The following is a 12,833-nucleotide window of genomic DNA, read 5'->3' on the forward strand; positions in this document are numbered from 1 at the left end:
CATATTCAAAGGCAGATATGAGCAGGCAAAAGAAAAAACTAATGAACATTAGGATATGACAGTGAAATTATTGCGACTGAAGAACAAAAAGATTGAAAAAAGTGAACAGAGCTTAACGGACCTGTGGGACACCATCAAGTGGACATCATGAGACTCCAGGAGAAGAGAGAGAAAGGGGCAGAGAAAATATTAGAAGACATAATGGCTGAAAAGTTCCTAAGTTTAGTGAAACACACAAATGTAAACATCCAAGAAGCTCAACGAATTCCAAGTAAGATTAATTCAAGGAGATCCAAACCAAGACACATTATAATCATACTTTCAAAAAGACAAAGATGGGGTTTCCCTGGTGGTTCAGTGGTTAAGAATCCGCCTGCCAATGCAGGGGACACGAGTTCAAGCCCTGGTCCAGGAAGATCCCACATGCCACAGAGCAACTAAGCCTGTGTGCCACAACTACTGAGCCTGCACTCTAGAGTCCGCGTGCCACAACTACTGAGCCCGCGTGCCACAACTACTGAAGCCTGCGCACCTAGAGCCTGTGCTCTGCAACAAAAGAAGCCACCACAATGAGAAACCTGTGCATGGCAACAAAGAGTAGCCCCAGCTCGCCGCAACTAGAGAAAGCCCACGTGCAGCAACAAAGACCCAACGCAGCCAAAAATAAATAAATAAAAGACAAAGATCGAATCTTGAAAGCAGCAAGAGAGAAGCAAGTCGTCACATACAAGGGAGTGTCAACAAGATCATCATCAGATAATTTGGAGGCCCACCAGTGCACAGGCTCCAGCCCTGGGGCCCACAGCCAGCCAGGCCAGGACCTGGCCCCACCCCCCAGCAGCCTTCGCACAAGGCAGGGCCTGGCAGCCAACCGGGCCAGGGACCAGCCCCACCTACCAGCCCACCCACAGTAGTCAGCCCCACCACAACAGAAGGGCCAATGGAGCACATATAAAGGACACCCCTAGATCATACAGGTTTGCATCCAGAGGGTAGTGTACTACTAGACCCCCGTAAGGACGTCTCCTACAAATGGCCACTTCTCCAAGATTGGGGACTGTAACCAACCTACCTAATACATACAAATGACCACAGAGAATTAGGCAAAATGAGACAACAAAGGAATATATTTCAAATGAAGAAACAAGACAAAACTCCAGAAGTACAACTAAGTAAAGTGGAGATAAGCAATCTACCCAATAAAGAGTTCAAAGTAATGATCGTAAAGATGCTCGGTGAACCTGGGAGAAGAAAGGATGAACAGAGTGAGAAGTTCAACAAAGAGAAAATATAAAGAAGAACCAAAGAGTTGAAGAATACAATAACAAATAAAAAATACACTAGAAGGAATCAAGAGTAGATTGCATGATGCAGAGGAATGGATCAGTGAACAGGAAAACAGTAGTGGAAATCTAAGCTGAAAAGAAAAAAGTTTTAAAACATGAGTACAGTTTAGGGACTTCCCTGGTGGTCCTCCTTACAATGCAGGCAATGCAGGTTTGATCCCTGGTCGGGGAACTAAGATCCCACATGCTGCGGGGCAACTAAGCCCTCATGCCACAACTATTGAGCTTGCGTGCCTCAACGAGAGAGCCTGCGTGCCACAACTACAGAGCCCATGTGCCCTGGAGCCCACACACCACAACTAGAGAGAGAAAACCCACACACCACAACTAGAGAGAAGCCCACGAGCTGCAACTAGAGAGAAGCCCAAGCACCACAACGAAGAGACCACATGCCTTAACGAAAGACCCCACATGCCACAAGGAAGATCCTGTGTGCCGCAACTAAGACCCGATGCAGCCAAAAAATAAGGAAAATAAATAAAATAAATATTTAAAAAATGAGTACAGTTTAAGAGACCTCTGGGACAATATCAAGCATACTAACATTTACATTACAAGGGTCCCAGAAGGAGAAAAGAGAAAGGGTCAGAAAACGTATTTGAAGCAATAATATCTGAAAAAAATTCCCTAACTTGGGGACAGAAACAGACATTCAGGTTCCGGAAGCAGAGAGAGTCCCAAATTAGATCAACCCAAGAAGTTCATACCAATACATATTGTAATTAAAATGGCAAAAATTAAAGAGAGAATTTTAAAAGAAGCAAGGGAAAAGCAAACAGTTAAATACAATGGAACTCCCATAAAACTGTCAGCTGACTTTTCAGCAGAAATTTTGCAGGCCGGAAGGAGTGGCATAATACATTCAAAGTGATGAAAGAAAAAAAACCTACAACCAAGAATACTCTACCCAGCAAGGCTATCATTCAGATTTGAAGGAGAGATAAAGAGTTTTACAGACAAATGAAAGCTAAAAGAGTTCAGGACCACAAATCTGGCTTTACAAGAAATGTTAAAGGGACTTCGCTAAACAGAAAAGAAAAGACCACAACTAGAAAAATGAAAATTATAAGAGGAAAAAAAAATCTCATTGGTAAAAGCAAATGTAAAGGTAGTAGATCAAACACTTATAAAGCTAGTAGGAAACTTAAAAGACAAAAGTAGTAAAATCATTTATATCCACAATAAGTAGTTAAGGGATACACAAAATTAAAAGATGTAAAATATGATGTCAAAAACATTAAGGTGGGGGGAACAGTAAAAATGCAGGGTTTTTAGAATGTGTTTGACCTGTAATAGATACACAAACCCCCCAAAAAAGAAGAATCTAAGCAGACCACTAAAGACAGTCATCAAATCACAAGGGAAGAGAGCAAAAGAAGAAGAGAGGAACAAAAAGGAACTACAAAAACAACCCAAATACAACTAATAAAATGGCAATAAGTACATGCCTATCAATAATTACTTTATGTAAATGGACTAAATGCTCCAATCAAAAGATATAGAATGAGTGAATGGATTAAAAAAAAAAAAAAGACCCATATATATAATGCCTACAAGAGACTTACTTCAGGTCTAAAGACACACACAGACTGAAAGTGAGAGGATGGAAAAAGGTATTCCATGCAAATGGAAATGAAAAGAGAGCTGGAGTAACAATACTTAGACAAGATAGACTTTCAAACAGAGACTGTAACAGGAGACAGAGAAGGACATTACATAACAATAAAAAGATCAGTCCAACAAGAAGATATAACAATTGTAAATATATACGCACCCAGCATAGGAGCACCTAAATACATAAATATCAACAAACGTACAGAAAGAAATTGACAGTAACACAATAATAGTAGGGGACTCTAACACTCCACTTACATCAAAGGACAGATCATCCGGACAGAAAATCAATAGAAAACACTGACCTTCATATATACAATGGAATATTACTCAGCCATGAAAAGAAACGAAATTGAGTTATTTGCAGTGAGGTGGATGGACCTAGAGTCTGTCATACAGAGTGAAGTAAGTCAGAAAGAGAAAAACAAATACCGTACGCTAACACATATATATGGAATCTAAGAAAAAAAATGGTCATGAAGAACCTAGGGGCAAGACAGGAATAAAGACACAGACCTACTAGAGAATGGACTTGAGGATATGGGGAGGGAGAAGGGTAAGCTGTGACAAAGTGAGAGAGTGGCATGGACATATATACACTACCAAACATAAAATAGATAGCTAGTGGGAAGCAGCCACATAGCACAGGGAGATCAGCTTGGTGCTTTGTGACCACCTAGAGAGGTGGGATAGGGAGGGTGGGAGGGAGGGAGATGCAAGAGGGAAGAGATATGGGAACATATGTATATGTATAACTGATTCACTTTGTTATAAAGCAGAAACTAACACACCATTGTAAAGCAATCATACTCCAATAAAGATGTTAAGAAAAAAAGAAAACACTGGCCTTAACACGTTAGAACAGATGAAATTTACACATATATGTAAAGTATATATATATGTGTGTGTGTGTGTATATATATATATAAAACATTCCATTGAAAAGCAGCAGAATACACATTCTTTTCAAGTGCACATGGAACACTGTCTAGGATAGATCACATGCTAGGCCAATAAAACAAGTCTCAATACATTTACAAAGACTAGAATCATATCAAGCATCTTTTCTGACCACAATGCTGAGACTAGAAGTCAACTACAAGAAAAAACTGCAAAAAAACACAAATATGTGGAGGCTAAACAATATGCCACTAAACAACCAATTGGTCATTGGGATAATCAAAGAGAAAATCAAAATATATCTGAAGACAAACATAAGATGGAAACACAATGATCCAAAATCTATGGGATACAGCAAAAGCAGTGTTAACAGGGAAGTTTATAACGATACAAGCCCAGATCAGGAAACAAGAAAAGTCTCAAATAAACAACCTAACTTTTTTACACCTAAAGGAACTAGAAAAAGAAAAACAAAAAAATCTCAATGTTAGTAGAAGGAAAGTAACCATAAAGATCAGAGCAGAAATGAATGAAATAGAGACAAAAAGAAAGAAAGAAAGGGAAAGAAAGAGAGAAAGAAAGAAAAGATCAATGAAACTTAGAGCTCGTTGTTTGAAAAGATAAACAAAATTGATAAACTTTTAGCCAGACTCATGAAGAAAAAAAGAAAGAAGGCCCAAAGAAATAAAATCAGCAATGAAAAAGAAGTTAAAACTGACACCACAGAAATACAAAGGATCATAAGCAATCACTACTAACTATACACCAGTGAGATGGACAACGTAGAAGAAGTGGATAAATTCCTAGAAACATACAATCTCCCAAGACTGAATGACAAAGAAATACAAAGTATGAACAGATAAATTACCAGTAAAAAACTGCCTCAGTAATAAAAAATTCCCAACGAACAAAAGTCCAGGACCAGACAACTTCAGAGGTCAAGTCTACCAAACATCTGAAGAAGAATTAATACCTATCTTTCTTTCTTTTATTTATTTATTTGTTTTATTTATATATATATTTTAACATCTTTATTGGAGTATAATTGCTTTACAATGTTGTGTTAGTTTCTGCTGTATAACAAAGTGAATCAGCTATACATATACATACATCACCATACCTCCTCCCTCTTGCATCTCTCTCCCACCCTCCCTATCCCACCCATCTAGGTGGACACAAAGCACCAAGCTGATCTCCCTGTGCTATGCAGCTGCTTCCCACTAGCTATCTATTTTACATTTGGTAGTGTATATATGTCCATTCCACTCTCTCACTTCGTCCCAGCTTACCCTTCCCCCTCCCTGTGTCCTCAAGTCCATTCTCTATGCCTGCGTCTTTATTCCTGTCCTATCTCTAAGTTCTGAAGAACCTTTTCTTTTTTTTAAGATTCCATATATATGTGTTAGCATAAAAATACCTATCTTTCTTAAGCTATTCCAAAAGTGGCAGAGAAAGGAATGCTTCTGAACTCATTCTATGAGGCCAACATTACCCTGATGCCAAAACCAGATAAAACACCACAAGGAAAGAAAATTACAGGCCAGTATCCCTGATGAACATAGATGCAATAATCCTCAATAAAATATTAGCAAACCAGGGCTTCCCTGGTGGCACAGTGGTTAAGAATCCGCCTGCCAATGCAGGGGACATGGGTTCGAGCCCTGATCCAGGAAGATCCCACATGCTGCGGAGCAACTAAGCCCATATGCCACAACTACTAAGCCTGTGCTCTAGGGCCTGTGTGCCACAACTACTGAGCCCACGTGCCACAGCTACTGAAGCCCGTGTGCCTAGAGCCCGTGCTCCACAACAAGAGAAGCCACTGCAATGAGAAGCCCGCACACTGCAACGAACAGTAGCTCCCACTCACCACAACTAGAGAAAGTCCACGCGCAGCAATGAAGACCCAACGCAGCCAAAATAAATAAATAAATAAATAAATAAATAAATAAATAAATAAATAAATAAATAAAATTTATTAAAAAATATATATATTAGCAAACCAAATTCAACAATTCATTTAAAGGATCATACACCATGATCAAGTGGGATTTATCCCAGGAATGCAAGGATTTTCCAATATCTGCAAATCAATCAGTGTGATACACCACATCAACAAATTGAAGAATACAAACCATATGATCATCTCAATAGATGCAGAAAAAGCTTTTGACAAAATTCAACACTCGTTTATGATAAAAACTCTCCAGAAAGTGGGCATAGAGGGAACCTACCTCAACATAATAAAGGCCATATACGACAAACTGACAGCTAACATCACACTCAATGGTGAAAAGCTGAAAGCATTTCTCCTAAGATAGGAACAAGACAAGGATGTCCACTCTCGCCACTTTTATTCAACATAGTTTTGAAAGTCCTAGCTACGGCAATCAGAGAAGAAAAAGAAATAAAAGGAATTCAAATTGGAAAAGAAGAAGTTAAACTGTTTGCAGATGACATGATACTACACATAGGAAATCCTGAAGACACTACCAGGAAACTACTAGAGCTCATAATGAATTTGGTAAAGTTGCAGGTTACAAAATTAATATGCAGAAATCTGTTGCATTTCTATACACTAACAATGAAAGATCAGAAAGAGAAATTCAAAAAACAATCCCATTTACCATCGCATTAAAAATAATAAAATACCGAGGAATAAACCTACATAAGGAGACAAAAGACCTATACTCTGAAAAGTATAAGACGCTGATGAAAGAAATTGAAGACAACACAAACAGATGGAAAGATATACCATGTTCTTGGATTGGAAGAATCAATATTGTGAAAATGACTATACTACCCCATGGCAATCTACAGATTCAATGCAATCCCTATCAAGTTACCAATGGCATTTTTCACAGAATTAGAACAAAAGCATCTTAAAATTTGTATGGAGACACAAAAGACCCTGAATAGCCAAAGCAATCTTGAGAACGAAAAACAAAGCTGGAGGAATCAGGCTCCCTAGCTTCAGACTATACTACAGAGCTATAGTCATCAAAACACTATGGTACTGACACAAAAACAGAAATATAGATCAACAGAACAGGATAGAAAGCCCAGAAATAAACCCATGCACCTATGATCAATTAATCTACAACAAAGGAGGCAAGACTATACAATGGTGGAAAGACAGTCTCTTCAATAAATGGTGCTGGGAAAACTGGACAGCTACATGTAAAAAAAAAATGAAATTAGAACATTCTTTAACACCATACACAAAAATAAGCTCAAAGTGGATTAAAAACCTAAATGTGAGACTGGATACTATAAAACTCTTAGAGAAAAACATAGGCAGAACACTCTCTGACATAAATTGCAGAAATATCTTTTTCAATCCATCTCCCAGAGTAATGGAAATAAAAACAAAAATAAACAAATAGGACCTAGTTAAACTTAAAAGCTTTTGCACAGCAAAGGAAACCATAAACAAAATGAAAAGACAACCAAGAGAATGGGAGAAAATATTTGCAAATGATGTGACCAACAAGGGATTAGTATCCAAAATTTACAAACAGCTAATGCGGCTTAATATCATCAAAACAAACAACCCAATCAAAAAATGGGCAGAAGACCTATATAGACATTTCTTCAAAGAAGACATACAGATGGCCAAGAGACACATGAAAAGATGTTCAACATCATTAATTATTAGAGAAATGCAAATCAAAACTACAATGAGATATCACGTCACACCAGTCAAAATGGCTATCATCAGGACTTCCCTGGTGGCACAGTGGTTAAGAATCTGCCTGCCAATGCAGGGGACACAGGTATGAGCCCTGGTCTGGGAAGATCCCACATGCCATGGAGCAACTAGGCCCATGCACCACAACTACTGAGCCTGCACTCTAGAGCCCATGAGCCACAACTACTGAGCCTGCGTGCTGCAACTACTGAAGTCCGCGCACCTAGAGCCCGTGCTCTGCAACAAGAGAAGCCACCGCAATGAGAAGCCTGTGCACCTCAATGAAGAGTAGCCCCCACTCGCCGCAACTAGAGAAAAGACTGCGTGCAGCAACGAAGACCCAACGCAGATAAAAATAAATAAATAAATACATAAATAAATAAATTTTTTTAAATGGCTATTATCAAAAAATACATAAACCATAAATGCTGGAGAGGGTGTGGAGAGAAGGGAGCCCTCCTACACTGTTGGTGGGAATGTAAATTGGTACAGCCACTATGGAGAACATTATGGAGGTTCCTTAAAAAACTAAAAACAGAGCTACCATATGATCCTGCAATCCCACTCCTAGGCATATATCTGGAGAAAAACATGGTACAAAATGATACATGCACCCCAATGTTCACTGCAGCACTGTTTACAGTAGCCAAGACATGGAAGCAACCTAAATGTCCATTGACAGAGGAACGGATAAAGAAGATGAGGTACATACATACAATGGAATGTTACTCAGCCATTAAAAGAATGAAATAATGCCATTTGCAGCAACATGGATGGACCTAGAGACTGTCATACTGAGTGAAGTAAGTCAGACAGAGAAAGACAAATACCACATGATATTACTTATATACTGAATCTAAAAAGAAATGATACAAAACAGAAACAAACTCACAAACTTAGAGAAGGAACTTATGGTTACTGGGGGGAAGAGTTGGGGGAAGGGATAGTTAGGGAGTTTGGGATTGACAAGTACACACTGCTTTATTTAAAATAGATAACCAACAAGTACCTACTGTATTGCACAGGGAACTCTGCTCAATATTATGTAACAAGCTAAATGGGAAAAGAATTTGAAAAAGACTAGATACATGTATAACTGAAACACTTTGCTGTACACCTGAAACTACCACAATACTGTTAATCAACTATACTCCAATATAAAATAAAAAGCTAAAAAAAAATTTTTTAAATGAAAAGATATATTGTGCTCATGGATTGGAAGGATTAATATTGTTAAAGTGACGATACTCCTTAAGGCAATCTACAAATTCAATGCAATCTCTATCAAAATATCAATGGCATTTTCATAGAACTATAATAAATAATTCTAAAATTTGTATGGAAACACAAAAGATCCTGAGTGGCCAAAACAATCTTGAGAAAGAATAACAGAGCTGGAGGTATTATGCTCCCTGATTTTAAACTATACTACAAAGAGCTACTACAGTAATCAAAACAGTATGGTAATGGCACAAAAAACATAGATCAATGGAACAGAATAGAGAGCCCAGATGAACCCACACTTACAAGGGCAATTAATCTATGACAAAGGAATCAAGAATATACAATGGGGAAAAGAGAGCTTCTTCAATAAATGGTGTTGGGAAGCTGGACAGCTACATGCAAAATAATCAGAATCAAACTGGAGGATGTGGAGATAAGGGAATCCTTGTGCACTGTTGGCGGGAATGTAAATTAGTGCAGCCACTATGGAAAACAGTATGGAGGTTCCTCAAAAAATTAAAAATAGAACATACAATCCAGCAATTACACTTCTGGGTATTTTTCCAAAGAAAATAAAAACAATAATTCAAAAAGATACATGTGCACCCCTATGTTCATTGCAGCATTATTTACAACTGCCAAGATATGGAGCAACCTAAGTGTCTATCAATGGATGACTGGATAAAGAAGATGTGGGGTCTGTGTGTGTGTATGGAATATTTTATCAGCCATAAAAAAGAATGAAATCTTGCCATCTACAACAATATGGATGGGCCTAGAGATATTATGCCAAGTGAAATAAGTCAGACAGAGAAAGGCAAATATTGCACAGTTTCATTTACATGTGGAATCTAGAAAACAAAACAGATGAACAAATATAATACAACAGAAACAGAATCATAGATACAGAAACAAAAAGGTGCTTGCCAGAGGGGAGAGGGTGGGGGATGAGTGAAATAGGCAAGAGAAATTAAGAGGTACAAACTTCCAGTTTCAAAATAAATGAGTCATGGGGATGAAATGTACAGTGTGGGGAATATAGTCAATAATAATGCAGTGTCTTTGTATGGTGATAGATGGTAACTAGACTTATCATTTTGTAATTCACAGAAATATCAAATCACTGTGTTGTAGTGTTGTAGGTCAAGTATACTTCAAAAAACAAATAAACTCATAGAAAAAAAAAAAACAACTGGAGGCAAGAAGTCAGTAGGCCAGTATATTCAAAGTGCTCAAATTAAAAAGTCAACCAAAAGTCCTCTATCCAGCAAAACTGTCTTTCAAAAGTGAGGGAGAAATTAAGATATTCCTAGATATACAAAAGCTGAGGAAATTTGTGACCACTGAGAGCTGCTCAAGGGAGACCTCCAAGGTGAAATGAAAGGACCCTAAACAGTACCTCAAAGCCATATGGAGAAATGAATATTTCAATAACGGTAAATACATGGGTAATAATAAAAGCTAGTATTATTGTAGAAATGATTTGTAACTGTACTTTTTGTTTTCTACGTGATTTAGGAGACTAATACATCTAAAGAAAAAAATTATTAATGTAAAAGTATGTTACTGTAACTTTGGTTTGTAACTCCAAATCTTGGTTTTCTACATAATTTAGGAAACATACATTTAAAAGAATGATTACTTATGCATTGGGTACACAATGTATGAAGATGCAATTTTATGACATCAACAAGTGAAATGGTTGGGGATGGAGCTGTAAAGGACCAGTTTTTGTATGTTATGAACCTGCTATAAATTCAAATTAGAATACTATAACTTTATGTTCAATGTAATCTCTATGGTAACTGGAAAAAAATAGCTATAGAATATACAAAGAAGAAATTTAAACATTTCACTAAAAAAAAAAATCAACTAAACACTAAATAAGACAGGAACACAGCAAATGAAGGACAAAAAAGCTATACGACATATAGGAAACAAAAAAACAAATATCACAATAACAGAAGTCTCTCCCTATCGGTAATTACTTTAAATGTAAGTGGATTCAACTCTCCATTCAAAAGACAGAGATGGGCAGAATGGATGAATACACATGATCCAAGTATATGCTGCCTACAAGAAACTCACTTGAGATCCAAAAACACAAACATGCTGAAAGTGAAAGAATAAAAAAAATATTCCATGCAAATTGTAACAAAAATAGGGCAGGAATGGATATACTAACATCAGACACAATAGACTTTAAATCAAAAAAGGTTACAAAACAAAGAAGGACATTATATATTAATAAAAGTTTCAATACAGCAAGAAACTTTAACAATTACAATGTTTAAGCACCTAATGACCAACCATTAAAATATAGGAAGCAAAAATGGACAGAATTGAAGGGAGAAAGAGACATTTCTACAATAACAGTTGGAGACTCAATACCCCACTTGCAAGAATGGATAGAACAACCAGACAGAAGATAATTAAGGAAATAGAGGACTAGACCTAACAGACATATACAGAAAACCACCCAATAATAACATGATATACATTCTTCTCAAGTACACCTGGGGCATTTTCCAAGACAGAACATATGTTAGGCCACAAATTAAGTCTCAATAGATTTTAAAAAGATAAAGTTCTTACCAAGTATCTTCTCTGACCACAATAAGATGAAGTTAGAAATGAAGTACAAAGAAAACTGCAAAGTCCACAAAATTGTGGAAATTAATACACTTTAAAAAACAGGAGTCAAAAAATAAATCACAAGGGATATTAGAAATACCTAAAGATAAATGAAAATAAAACACAGCGTACCAAAACTTATGAGACACAGCAAAAGTGGTACTAAGGGGAATTTTTTTTTTTTTTTGGTCATGCCACACAGCTTGTGGGATCTTAGTTCCCCGACCAGGGATTGAACCAGGCCCTCAGCAGTGAAAGCACTGAGTCCTAACCACTGGACCACAAGGAAATTCCCTAAGGGGAAATTTTTTAGCTATAAACACTTACACTAAAAACCAAGAAAGATCTCAAATCAACAACCTAACTTTATAATTTAAGTAACTAGAAAAAAACAAACTAAACCTAAAACTAGCAGAAGAAAGGAAATAATAAAGATAAGAGTAGATATAGATGAAATGGAAAATAGAAAAATAATACAGAAAATCAATGGAATGATAAGCTAATTCTTTGAAAATATCAAGAAATTTGCAAAACTTTAGCTAGATAGACTAAAAAAGAGAGAAGACTCAAGTTAGTAAAATCAGAAATTAAAGTGGGGATATTACTACCAATTCTATAGAAATAAGAGACCACAATGAACAATTATATGCCAGCAGGTTGGACAACCTAGAATAAATGGATAAATTTCTAGAAACATACAAGCTACCAAGACTGAATCAGGAAGAAATTGGAGCAGATCAATTACTAGCAAGCAGACTGAATCAGTAAGCAAAAATCTCCCAGTGAAGAAAGGCCCAGGACCAGATGGCTTCACTGGTGAATTCTACCAAACATTTAAAGAAAAATTAACATCAATTTTTCTCAAACTCTTCTAAAAAATTGAAGAGGTGGGAACATTCCCAAACTCATTGTCAGACAAGACAATGGTGCCCACCCTCAGCACTCCTACTCAACACAGTATTGAAAGTCCCATCCAGAGCAATTAGGCAAGAAAAATAAGTAAAAGGCATCAGAATCAAAAAGGGGGACTTCCCTGGTGGTCCAGTGGCTAAGACTCCACACTCCCAATGCCGGGGGCCTGGGTTTGATCCCCGGTCAGGGAACTAGATCCCACATGCTGCAACTAACAGTTTGCATGCCATAACTAAAAGATCCCACATGCCGTAACTAAAAGATCCTGCATGTGCAACTAAAGATCCTGTGTGCAGCAATGAAGATCCCGCATGCTGCAACTAAGGCCCAGCACAGCAGAATGAATGAATAGGAAGGAAGGAAGGAAGGAAGGAAGGAAGGAAGGAAGGAAGGAAGGAAGGAAGGAAGGAAGGGAGGGAGGGAGGAAGGAAGGAAGGGAGGGAGGGAGGGAGGGAGGGGTTGGAAACTATTAAAAAAAAAGAGTCTCGGCTCCCGCTCTGCCCAACTGATGG

The sequence above is a fragment of the Balaenoptera ricei genome, chromosome 11, assembly GCF_028023285.1.
Source record: "Balaenoptera ricei isolate mBalRic1 chromosome 11, mBalRic1.hap2, whole genome shotgun sequence".
In the NCBI taxonomy this organism is placed as follows: Eukaryota; Metazoa; Chordata; class Mammalia; order Artiodactyla; family Balaenopteridae; genus Balaenoptera; species Balaenoptera ricei.